This window comes from Bufo bufo, chromosome 2 (genome assembly GCF_905171765.1).
Source record: "Bufo bufo chromosome 2, aBufBuf1.1, whole genome shotgun sequence".
In the NCBI taxonomy this organism is placed as follows: Eukaryota; Metazoa; Chordata; class Amphibia; order Anura; family Bufonidae; genus Bufo; species Bufo bufo.
The window spans coordinates 221,865,118-221,878,301 of record NC_053390.1 but is presented as its reverse complement, the minus strand read 5'-3'; the positions used below and the strand labels follow the sequence as shown (position 1 = coordinate 221,878,301).

The window sequence follows — 13,184 nt, the reverse complement described above, 5'->3', positions numbered from 1 at the left end:
AATCTGATTAAGGTTTCTACTTTAAAAGTTTAATTCAAACATTGAGCTTTGGTTAGCTTCTACTGTCACAAAAAATTTAGCAATCTCCATTTTTTAAAAGAATATTAGCATGATATATACTGTGTATACCTGTATATGTGTGTGTGTATATATATATATATATATATATATATACCCACAGGTCCTTACTAGTATTACTTTTTTGCTCGTTAAATGAGTTTCCCAGGATTAAAAGTATTAAATCAATCATTAATATCAAATCAGTGAGTGTCCAACTCATGGCACCCAGTCGTGGCATCCCTGCTGATCAGCTATTGGAATATTTTAAGGTGAGGATAATGGTCCCTTTACACAATATTTAAGGCAACTATTGAGAATTAATCAAATGTTCCCAAAAACGGACTGATCATTAGCAGAGAGGAGGGTTGCATTTACATGCACCAAATACCTCCACTGTATGGGGACAAGTGATCAATATAGTGATTGCTTGGCCCCAGAGAAAATCATTGTTCTTGGGCAGCATATCCCATTTTAGACAGCACAATCTGCTGCATAGAAATGATGATTATAGATGCCAGGTGAAAGACCATTTATTAAGGGGCAAATTTATTGAGACCAGTGTTTTAGATGCTGGTCTTAATAAACTTCTATTAGAGATGATCGAAGCGACTCCGAATGCTAAATCCGAAGTCACTTTGCTGAAAAATTTGTTATACTACTGTACAGAGATTCATCTACGTATTGTATCAGAATGTATGGGCTCCGATGAGCCAAAGTAAGTTATTCATGAAGTCGCGCAAAACTTCATTGAATAACTTCAGTAATTGATTATTAGAGTGAAAAACCTTAGAACCGAACTCTGCTTCTGTTCTAAGGTACCATTTGGAACCGAAGCCAAGTTCGGTTCCAAGTTTTGAAGTGGGTTTTCACTGTAATCAATTACCGAAGTTATTCAACGAAGTCTCGCGCTACTTCATGAATAACTTACTTTGGATCATCGGAGCCCATACATACTGTACGGCGATTCGTCTCCGCACAGTATTATAACAATTTTTTTAGCAAAGCTCGATTTGCTCATCTCTAAGGCTACTTTCACACTGGCGCTTTGGCTTTCCGTTTGTGAGATCCGTCAGGGCTCTCACAAGCGGTCCAAAACGGATCAGTTTTGCCCTAATGCATTCTGAATAGAAAAGAATCCGCTCAGAATGCATCAGTTTGCCTCCGTTCCATCTCCATTCCGCTTTGGAGGCGGACACCAAAAGGCTGCTTCGTCCATCTGCCGAAACTGAGCGAAACTGATCCGTTCTGACACACAATTTAAATCAATGGGGACGGATCTGTTTTCTCTGACACAATCTGGCACAATAGAAAATGGATCCGTCCTCCATTGGCTTTCAATGGTGTTTAAGACGGATCCGTTTTAGCTATGTTAAAGATAATACAAACGGATCCGTTCTGAACGATCCATGACAGATCCGCACCAAATGCGAGTGTGAAAGTAGCCTTACCCCTATACATGGCGGTGGATACATGGAGCCGGCCACTTCATAACTTCGGCAGATCCACCGCCGCTTCTAAATATAAGACAGCTTCCTAGCTGTCTTACATTATGACCATTTTCTACACCTCAAACAGGCATAGAAAATACAGCCCATCCCCTTCCCCGCGCACGTGATGCTCACTTTTAGATCTGGCATGAGCGGGGAGAAGACGCAGATTGTGGCGCAAAGGTCATTTGCGCCACAATCTGCATCAGAAATATGCCTAATTTAGGGGTATTTCTGTTTAATAAATGACCACCCCAAGTGTTTGCTTGTTCAGTGAGCATTTCTACAAATGTTAATCCTCATTAATTGGCCTGGTGTAAGACTTTAAAGGGGTTTTCTGGGATTTCAATGTTGATGACCTATGCTCAGGATAGGTCATCAATATCAGATCGACAGGGTTACGACAATCGGCACTCCCACCGATCAGCTGTTTAAAAAGAAGGCTGCACTCCATACGAGCGCAGCCTCCCCTTGATTATTTACCTGCTCACCATTTACATGTGTAGGTAGGTGTAACTATAAGCCATCCCATTCACTTTAATGGGACGGTTCTGCAGTATACACTTGAATAAAAAGGAGCTGTCATGCTCGTGTGTGGGAAAAAAATACCACACCGAGCATAGGAGGAAAAGGGGATACCGGAATAAGGCCTGGAAACTAGTGAAGGAAGATGGACACCTCCCAGAGAAAACCCCAACTCCAGTCCTGACAGACTACCAGTATAAACAGGCCCCAAAGGTAGGAAAGTTCATACACCGGATACCTAGAATCCTATCTCAGCCTATAGGATCCTGGAACTAATGTCAGGACTAAGTCTACCTGTTCCTCCAAAGGGAGGGATGAATAGGAGTCTTCCTCAGGCCTAATGACAAACAACAGGGAAAGGCAACACACACATATATCAAAACAAAATACAAAAGGGAACGGAAACACTTATCTTCAATGAAGCTTTGGTAGCACCAGAAACTCAGCCGAGAACTAAACACAAGCTAACCACAAGTCCAACAGAAGCTATAAACCGCATAGCATAGTGGGAGAAACAACAATAAATAAAGAAGGTTAAATGACCACAATAGCAACACCTAGGGATAGAAGGTGTGGCAAGCATCAGAAACAACACAAACGTCATTTGATCCAAAAGGAAAACATGTCAGATCAAACCACATGTTGCCAGTCTCACAGATCTCACTCCACCTGTCGCAGGAACGTTGGTGACAGGAGACATCCCTTTGAAGCTTGTGATTACACCTGCTCACCGCTGTGATGTCGATGTTGAGCATCTAAACAATGAATCCATTTTGTAGCTGACCCAAACTGATGGAGCCAATGGAGATCATAAACTAATCTGGGGACCCACTAGACTTCTGGTACTCTTGACAGTAAGGGTATGGCCATACGGTTTGGTTTTAGAATGCAAATTTGGAAGCCAAAATCAAGAGTGGATCATAAAAGGAGACGAAATATAAAGGACAGATATGACTTCTCCTCTTTTTTCAATTCACTACTAGCTTTGGCTTCCAAAACTGCATTATAAACCTCATTGTGTGGCCATACCCTATGAGTAGCTCAACAGAATCCTCGAACAGGACTGTGAATACAGCTTTATTCCTGTCCACATTGCTATTCCTATACAAGGATGTTTCTGATTTAAAGTGCCAGTGCAAAGTGTTGTAAGATAGAAACTGTGCAAATGGGATCTGTAAAACAATAACTGTGTATTACGCCTCATAATACATATTAGATTCTATTAAATTAGGCTTGTCCTTTCATCTCCTCACATGGATGGGACTTCAAGCCTTGTATAAGATCTCCTCTGTCCTTGTTCATTTTCCAGCTGAATTTTAAATGAGGTTTTCCGGGATTTACATATTGATGACCTATCCTCAGAGAATCAACGAGAATCGGACTCCTAGGTCAGCTGTATAAAGAAGCAACAGCACTACATGAGCTCTTAGGCCTATTCCTAGGTGATATAACATCACTTTCATCGGCCACATGGTCTAAGCATAGCTCAGCCCCATTCAAGTGAATTGAGCTGATCTGGATGGATGTGCTTGGTAAACTATGAGGAGGCCACGGCGCTCATAGTGAGCTCCAGTGAGGGCCGTGGCATTCTCAAACAGCTAATCAGAGGGTCATTGTTGCGAGAGCACTGTGTCTTTTTTTTCTATAGGACAAGTTTGTGAGAGTACAGAAGATGGCTTTTATAGGGAACTATGGTAGCTTGTCTTTGCTAGGGGTGAACTTCGATTTGCTTGCACATCTAACGTACAGCACTGGTCTATTTATATGGGACATGTGGACCTTTTGGGCCCTCTCAGATTAAACGGTCCGGGTGTGACAACAATATCCATACCTTCTATAGTTCTGCCTTAGCTTTGGAAAAATATGGAGCCTCAAAATTCTGTCTAACCACTCAGATGCTGTGGTCGCTATGAACCTCACACATGAAATGTTAAGAGTAGATGTGTGTCAGATGTATAACATAGTTGAAACCTGCCCTGTATGGAGCGTGTTCAGCTCATGAGCCCACATCACACACTTCCTTCTGATTTCTGCTGCATGTATGGCAAAAAGGGGTTAATAGATAATACTATATGGCATGAGTTATTATAGACACTGTTGAATGACTGGCACGATTTACTGGGTGGTGCTACTTTGTGGCTGGCACTACCATGTGGCTACTGTTGGACAAAACCATTTGTAACAATTTCTGAACGACAGGCTTGGGGTGACCAGCGGGGTCCATGGCCTCAGTGTACTGTCACGAACCCTTAATGTACTGTCACGAACCCTTAATGAAGTGCTGCAGTACACAAACAGCAAGCATGCTGTGGCCAGGGCTGAGAGCAAACTGTGGAGCAGATCCCAGAACAACAGCACCCACACAGACAGAGCCCAGGACTGCAGAGGTGAATGGGAAGCACCGGCCGCAGATCACCGCTGAACATGGTGCCCGGGACCGTGTCTGTAATCAGCGAAATAGGGGCGCACAGCAGCCGCTGTTACACCATTGTACTATTAGTGATATGCGTTTGCTGCCTCACCATGCCTTCCTCTTGCTGTGCCCTTTTGCTGACATCTTCTTCTTTCCTCCTCCTGGTTATGGAGGACCTGGGGATCCTTTCTGTTATCTGCTTTATTCTTCAACGGCCTACTAATTTAGATGCTGCAAGGGGGCAGCAAAAACTAAACTAGTTTGAGCAGGAGGACCCACCATGCTTCGGGAACAGGTCACCATGAGACCTCACTTCCTTACATTCTGAAAGAGTGAGAATAGCACTGAGCACCTAGTAGCTCTAGATCTCTTGCAAGACATACAATAAAATCATGGTGGGCTGGATACAGCAGTAGTGGGCTTGAAAGTCCAAGCTGAAGTGGTTCACGAGGAGACTATCGGGTGGGGCAAGATGTCAGTTGGCGCCTGTAATAGACAGTATTTATACATAGTGCCAGACAAAGGGTGATAGTACCCGTCATATCCATTATATACAGTTATACTGCTGTTTATCTCATATATACAACTATAGCACCTGTCATATCACTCATATGTATTCACTTGAATAGGATGAAGCAGTTGTAATTACACCGTGCCATCTCTGCAAAGGTGACAGCACACAGGTAACGTTGAAGTGGTAGCAGCGGTGGCAATAGTGCTGCCATCTCTTCAAACAGCTGATCAGTGGGGGTGCAGGGAGTCAGAAAACCCCTCTAAAGTAGTGGTATCTCATATACTGGGTGTTCGGGGAGCTAATGGTTATGGGTACGATATGGATTTCTAAATTCCATTCTATATGGAATGAAGAAAGAAGCATACTTGCTGCGGGGGAAGGGGGGAGGGACTGTCAGTTCTAACAAAGTGAAATGGGATCTATACTTTTTTGGCAATGTATTCCATCCAAAATGATACAAGAAATAATAAAATCCTTTTATTTTAATATTGGGCAGCAGAAATACATAAAGGAAAAAATGCAATTAAAAGAGTTTTCTGAGACTTAAATAAGTGATGACTTATCGTCAGGCCTTTTTTTCTGGCGGAACGCCCCGGAACGGCGTTCTGCCACCTATTTGTCCGACTCGCCCCGCCCCCCTCATGGGCGTCCGCCCGCCGCCGCAAACAAACTAACCCAGTTTAATCATATGTGAACAAGAGAAATCCTCTGCGATTCTGCAATCCTCTCCGTACTCCCAAACTCAGTAGCAGGCAGGCCGGGCGGCAGCGTAACTCACTGACGTCACGCGCCTGCTCCGACTGCTTCATTCATAAAGTGGGAGGAGCAGTCGCGTGACGTCATTGAGTTGCGCTGCCGCCCGGCCTGACTGCTACGGGAGTTTGTGACTACAGAGACTCTGTAATCCAGGGAATAAGGCAGGAGAGACGAGGTCATATATGAGATGTAATATTGCTGTGAGGGGTGGTCAGATAATGAGAAGATGGGCGATGCTTCAATACCAGTCTGCAGGTAAAGAAGTCATGTAGTAATCTAGTGCTGAGTGCTCATCTGGGAGAGATCTTGTCTGCGGTAATTGAGGAAACGCAGGGTAGAAATGACGCTGCAGGCTGTACAATACGGTAATCTTATGGAAATGCGGGAATCTGGAGTGGACCGCTGGTTTCGGATTAATACGGCTCCGCGGACGGGACACGGCTCGGGCAGTTTCGGGTCTCATGCCGGGTAATTGATCAATTAGCGCCGCTCCTTACCGATCATTTCCATAAATGGATTAGCAGAGGATCCCAGACAATGGACTCAGGGCTGCCCGGTGTAATTCACTTATCCTGCCCAAGAGTTCACCAGTGATCACTGCTGCTAGCAATGCCATATTACTGCCACTATATACCACCACTACACCTAGATTACTGTCATATTACTGCCACTATATACTACCTCTACATCACCACTACACCGGGCCCCGCTCACTGTAATATTGAGGCATTAATGTAGGCAATAGGCATTTTAAACAAGAGAAATCCTCTGCGATCCTCTCCCTCTCTGTGGAGAGGATCGCAGAGGATTTCTCTTGTTTAAAATGCCTATTGCCTACATTAATGCCTCAATATTACAGTGAATGGGGCCCGGTGTAATAGAATACAGTAACTGCACTGTGCCCCGCTGCCATTACAACACCAGATGCCGGCCCCCAGACCCTATATTGGGGATCATTACCTCACAGGGACACTGTTATGGGGGGATCTGTGGATGACACATATATAGCATAAGGTGCTATATATGTGTCACCCACAGATCCCCACAACAGTGCCATCCACAGAGCCCCCACAACAGTGCCATCTACAGAGCCCCCATAACAGTGCCATCCAAAGAGCCCCCACAACAGTGCCATCCACAGAGCCCCCACAACAGTGCCATCCACAGAGCCCCCACAACAGTGCCATCCACAGAGCCCCCAAAATCAGTGCCACCCACAGACCACCTTTAGTTCAAAACCCACCAAAAGCACACCTTTTGGTTCAAAATATTTTTTAATTTGGCTATTCCCCACCCCTCTTGTAATTGTTCCGCTACTTGTGGGCTGCGCGGGCATGAGTTCAGTCACTTCGGTGTGCAATGCCGTCCTGCAGCGCGTGACCCCCCAAATTTTACTTGCATCCCTGTTCTCTAAAGGGGCGGTTTTAAGGGGGCGGTCCTAGGGGTGGGTAGGGGCGTGGCCAGGGGAGGGGGGGTGAGTTCCACCACCTTTTCTCTGAGAAAAAAAGCCCTGCTTATCGTCTGCATCAATATCTGATCGATGGGGGTCCGACACCCGGGACCTCAAAGATCAGCTGTTTGAGAAGGAAGTGGCGCTTGCAGCAGGCCTAAAACAGGCGTAGGAAATCATAAATGAGACGGGCCTACCGGCCCATCCCCTTCCTTGCTCATGCAATATCCACTTTTTTAGACTTCGTTGACCCAAACAGCACCTGATCTCCAATGTTTTGCTTTGGAACCGGAAGGGATTCAATATTTAGTGTACGAAAATTCCGGCAACACAAGAGTATTCTTCAATGCTTCTTTATTTTCTCATACAACAGATATATATACAGGACATCTTTCAGCCCATCAAAGCATTTGTCAAACAATCGGTTGACAAAGGCTTGGATGGGCCGAAACGCGTCCTGTATATATATATCTTTTGTATGAGAAAATAAAGAAGCATTGAAGAATACAGTTGTGTTGCTGGAATTTTCGTACTCTGAGCACTTTTTAGACTTGGTGCGAGCAAGGGAAAAGTTGCAGATTGCGGCGCAAAGGTCTTATTTCTGTTTAATAAATTACCCCCTATGTAACTATTATAATACTGTGGGCATATATTGTTTTTAAATGTTTTTTCTGAGATTTTTTAACTTATGACCTATCCTCTACACCCTTCTTGAGCTGCAAAGGCAGACTGAATTCCCCAACATCACCTCATATGCGATATTTCCACCCGTTGAAACTCCACCCTCCACATGTTGGACCAACTATATAAGCAGAGGAAGGCCATAAATGATTTCTTGATGATGCAGGCTGACAGGAGCACTCCCCTGTGTAACTTTGACGTTAGCCAGTGGCAGCTCATGCGTGACACCTGCCTTTGATCAGGCCCTTTCAGGAGGCCACTTTAATTATCAGTTGCCTGGACTACGGGATGAACAACGTCATTCCACTGCTTCATGTCCTGGAACAGATGCTGCTAAATCTGTCTGGACAAGTGACAGAAGATGTGACGCCTACATCTCACGGCCACCTGAGCCCTGTGGGGGCTAAACTGGAGGACGAGGAGGACATTCACATACAAGCAATGTATACAGAAACGGGTGGTTTTTCCACACAAGTGACAGAAATGGAGGAGCAGGAGGAGGTAGAGGGCGATCAGGAAAACCAGGCAGATGACCCTGACACAGTGGCAGTATGCAGTGGAGATGGAGGCAGGGAGTCCCTCCGACTCCCTGGTGCAAATGGCTTGATGCATGCTCAGTTGCTTGCGTAGTGACAGCCAAATTGTGACAATTGTGACAAAGGGATGACTACTGGCTCTCCACCATGTTAGACCCTTGCTACCGGTCCAAAATAGGTGCCTTTTTTCCACCCGCTGAGAGGGAGGATGAACTGAACTACTATCGAGACATCATATGTAGTCAGTTGGCTGCTGTCTATGAGCACTATTGCCCATCCTCACGATGGTCTGACCGGGGGGCCATCTGCATTCACGTTCCAGTGCTATGGCTGCTGGAGGGGGTTGGGGGGCAGGAGCAATACCAGCTTCATCCGCAGCAAGATAAGTCTAGAGTATCCGATGAGCACTTTTCTTTGCCTGCTTAGTGAAGAAACCACCTACCAGCAGCAAGACATGGAGCAGACCCTGAACCAGCAGGTGGTGGCATACGTGGACTGCACCCTGCCATCACAAATGGAAGATCACCTGGAATACTGGGCAGTCAAACTTGATTTGTGGCCGCAACTGGCCGAGTTTGCCCTAAACAAGCTTTCCTGCCTGGCCAGTAGTGTGGCATCAGAGCAGGTGTTTAATGCGCCTGGGGGCATAGTTACCCCAAAGAGAACACCTTTCCACCCAAAGAAACTGACCTTTGTGAAGTACCTGATGCATCAGACTAGATCATTCTTAGTTGCCAGACCCAAACTTTGCCAACAGAGACCTGTTTCTTCTGGACACCTGCTTCAGACACTATTCGGATTTTGCCACCCGCCTGATGCCACACACCTGCTGCCATGTTATCCTAATGCCACCCACCATCTTGTGCTGTTACTGCCACTGCTTTTGACCCCCACCTCACCACTCTCTGACTGGACCACTGTGTTAACTCCTCATGCTGTTACCACATCACCACTCTGTGACTGGACCACTGTGTTGACTCCTCATGCTGTCGCCACCCTCACCATTCTGTGAATGGGCCACTGTGTTAACTTCTAATGCTGTTGCCACCTCACCATTTATTTTACCCTACTTCTAATCTGTCAGAAGGACATTAAAATGAAACACAACGCATCCTGTCTTTGGAGCAGCCATAAGGTCTGTATCACATGGTCCCTATTTTGCATCAGGATTGGATCATGATTTAGAAACAAAAAACAGGAGTTGGTAAGAAAAAAAAAGAAGACATGCAAATATTCCATTAACGTGTCATCTCTGTTTGGATCCACTCCTATATTTTTATTTTTTTTGCCTTAGCAATACTGATGGATTACTGGACAAATGCTGAACATGTGAAGGAGGATGCTCAAAAGAGAGGACCGGTTTTTGGGGGTTGTTCTTATGGCGGATGTGAAGAAGGGCAACATAACCAGTGATGTCAACACAAACTTACTCTCCTCCCTCTCCACTCTGTCAGGGGGTCACTACATGTCTCAGAGTGTAACAGAACAGGTTCTCTAGAAATCTATGTGGAATCAGCTGACAACGGTGTAAAATGAATGCGCTCTTTCACTCTATAGCAGAATCTTGGGCCATAGCACAGTTCTTTATACCTGGCGCTAACATCGACCTGTAAGGCTGAGTTCACACTTGAGTTATTTGGTCAGTTTTGGCCCTGTAACTGACTAAATAAGTGAAGTGTGAAGTGATTCTAAGAGTGACGCCTGTCATCTGCGTGTCATACTACCTCACAGTACTGTTTCACTAGCACAGCGGACTCCCTATGTATGTTTCTCCAATGCACAGTGTTCTGCACTACTATACAGGCTCTCAGCAACCAGGAAATAGCAGTTTTTTAACCCGATTCATCATGAATAAATTCTGATTGAATGAAATCTTTTTGGGAAATTCGGTCTGAATTAAAATTTTCTGAAATTCGCTCATCTGTAGTGATATTGTTTAAAAAATAAAAATCAGATAAAATTTTAATTTATTGTAACGATCAAGCTATTCTTTGGTGGAATATACAGGTGGTACAGGTTTTGTTACCCATGTCTAACATGTATATTCTGTAAATAAAGTCATTAGATGTATTATCTGTGACTTATATTTCAATGAAAATGTTTATTTTTCTTAATTTACTTTAACATCTTATGTTCCAGAGCATTATTTGCATATGATGATATCATAATTACATTTTCCACCAATGCAATGGCTTAGGTGCTTCAGAGCCTAATTTACATATTCATGTGATGATGTCACAATTACATTTTCCACCAATCCGATGGCTTATGTGTTCCTCATTTGCATACTCCGGTGAGATCATACAGTGACGTCATAAAGACAGTGTTCCTTAACCAGTGCCTGCAGCTCTAATCTGTGCAGTGCTGTTGTCTTTTCAGTGGGACATAGTTCTGTTCTCTTGCGTCCTTAGCGATTATTTGCTACTGGAAGCGATTTTACTAAAAATGCCTGGTTCTATCCAGACCATGTGGCTTCTACTGCTGGTAACATCTGTCTTCATCGGACAATCTCTCTGTTGCATACCATGCGATTCCAGAGGGAAAATGGCTATGGATAAATTCAACACCCTTATCAAAAGCCAAGTCGATGACATTGACTCAATAGAAGCCTATGTAAAGATCAAGCGGTTTGCCAAAGTCACCGAGAAAAAAGTCCTGGACTACCTTGAGGATGAAGTCGGGATACTGGGTAATTGTGTTATTACCATTATTTCTGTTTTATGAAATCTCTAGCTAGAGCCTAGATAGATAGATAGATAGATAGATAGATAGATAGATATTAGATAAATAAGTAATGTAGCATTATTTTCTTTCCAGATAAATATGCTATATCTGAAATTGCGTCCGAATATAAAAAATCTGTGGACGTCATCCAGGATATAGATTTTAAGGGTAAGTACAATATTTTCTATGTAGGCGGGAATTCTACTTCTCTTATTAATAGGAATTGTCAGTGTGTTGGGGGCACAGACCAATAGATGAGGGGACTGGACTCATTATTCTCCTCTTTATATATTTTAGAGATCCAGCTTCTTCACATCATTGGACTCCAATTCCAGCGACTCAAAGAAAAGCTCAAGGTTATCGTCCAGGACTCAAACCAACGTAAGTGAAATCTTTTACCTGTCTACCATTGTACTTGTGTTCTACGTGTCTGGTAGGTTGTCAGAGATGGTGCTTTCTGCTCGATTTCCTTTCCATACAGCCTAGTGACAGGAGGGAGTGATTGTAATAAAATGTCCTATAAAGGGAATTGCTATTTGTGCAGTTTTCTGTGGTATTATTGCCGTGTTATAGATGGAGTCGTCATATACAGGGGATTTCTGTTCTCTATATTGTTTTCTATTAGTAATTCTGTATTCCTTCATTTCTCACTTTTAGGGAGGTGTCCAAATAAACAAGGTGAGTTCTTCTAGATATAACATGTGCTATAATATGACATATAAATGTATTACACAAACAGGCCCCATGTAGTAATAGTAATGGAGACACAAACTAGAGATCCCCACAGCCACCAATCACATCAGTGCTGTTATCTCCTACCCTGTACTGGACACATGAAAGCCAGCATCTGATTCGTTGTCAGGGATGTTTGCACTAGGAGCTGCTGCTCTCTATAGAGGGCCCGGACTGTACTGGGGTAGCTCAGAGATTCCTGTCAATGGAAATCTAGAAAACACAGCGATCAAGACAGAGACACTGATATCATGTAATAATGAGACCCAGAGATTAGAGGTTTCTGGGTTTGACAATGAGAACTGTCAGTAATATCTTCTTTCTTCTCCATTCCTCAGGTGCAGACAGCTGTGGTAAGTACATTTTATACCAGATTTCAGCTTCTTGTCATTATTATTCTCTATAAGTTTGGTAAGTTATAACACAAGTGCATTTCCCCAGGATTAATGGTGCAAACCTATACCAACTGTAAGACCTGCGCCGAGGAGAAGGTTGTCTGCGCCGGGGGCCCTCCAAAAAATCAAGGTACAGTATAAGATTTCTATCATAAACCAGAGGATCTAGGATTACATTATATAATACGTCAATGGACCTCTCCCTTCAGTGTGTGTAAACTATGTGTATAGTATGTGTACTGTGCCTATTATACAAAGGTGAGCAGCACTACATAGGTGCTATACACAGCACGCACTGACTATTATATGCCATTTCCTCTTTTCACAGACTACTTGGAGAGATGCAGCTGCCTGTGCACCTCCAACAGATGTTTCGGTAAAGTAGAAGTTTCTATTCTTATATCTACATTCATATAGTATGCCAGTAAAGTGACTAAATATTCCAGTCACTTCCAATAGTCCATAGTTCATGGCAGAGAATCAGACTTCCTGAAGCAGGAGGACATTTACATTAATATGATTACGTCCATAAGCAGACTATAAGGGTGATTTGTGGCAGGCTGTACAGTACAGGGAGTGCAGAATTATTAGGCAAATGAGTATTTTGACCACATCATCCTCTTTATGCATGTTGTCTTACTCCAAGCTGTATAGGCTCGAAAGCCTACTACCAATTAAGCATATTAGGTGATGTGCATCTCTGTAATGAGAAGGGGTGTGGTCTAATGACAACAACACCCTATATTAGGTGTGCATAATTCTTAGGCAACTTCCTTTCCTTTGGCAAAATGGGTCAAAAGAAGGACTTGACAGGCTCAGAAAAGTCAAAAATAGTGAGATATCTTGCAGAGGGATGCAGCACTCTTAAAATTGCAAAGCTTCTGAAGCGTGATCATCGAACAATCAAGCGT

The 13,184-nt window shown here is 43.8% G+C and overlaps 1 protein-coding gene and 1 long non-coding RNA gene across 2 annotated transcripts in view; one reads left to right on the top strand and one right to left on the bottom strand.

Moving 5' to 3' along the window:
* The window catches only part of TMEM132B (transmembrane protein 132B), a 695,177-nt gene that overhangs the window by 138,774 nt on the left and 543,219 nt on the right, over nt 1-13,184 (bottom strand). The gene's annotated exons all lie outside the window — the stretch shown is intronic.
* On the top strand, nt 11,451-12,633 carry LOC120988643. The gene is made up of 5 exons (XR_005776159.1): nt 11,451-11,527; nt 11,804-11,824; nt 12,217-12,231; nt 12,320-12,403; nt 12,602-12,633. It is a non-coding gene; the product is annotated as an uncharacterized LOC120988643 (long non-coding RNA).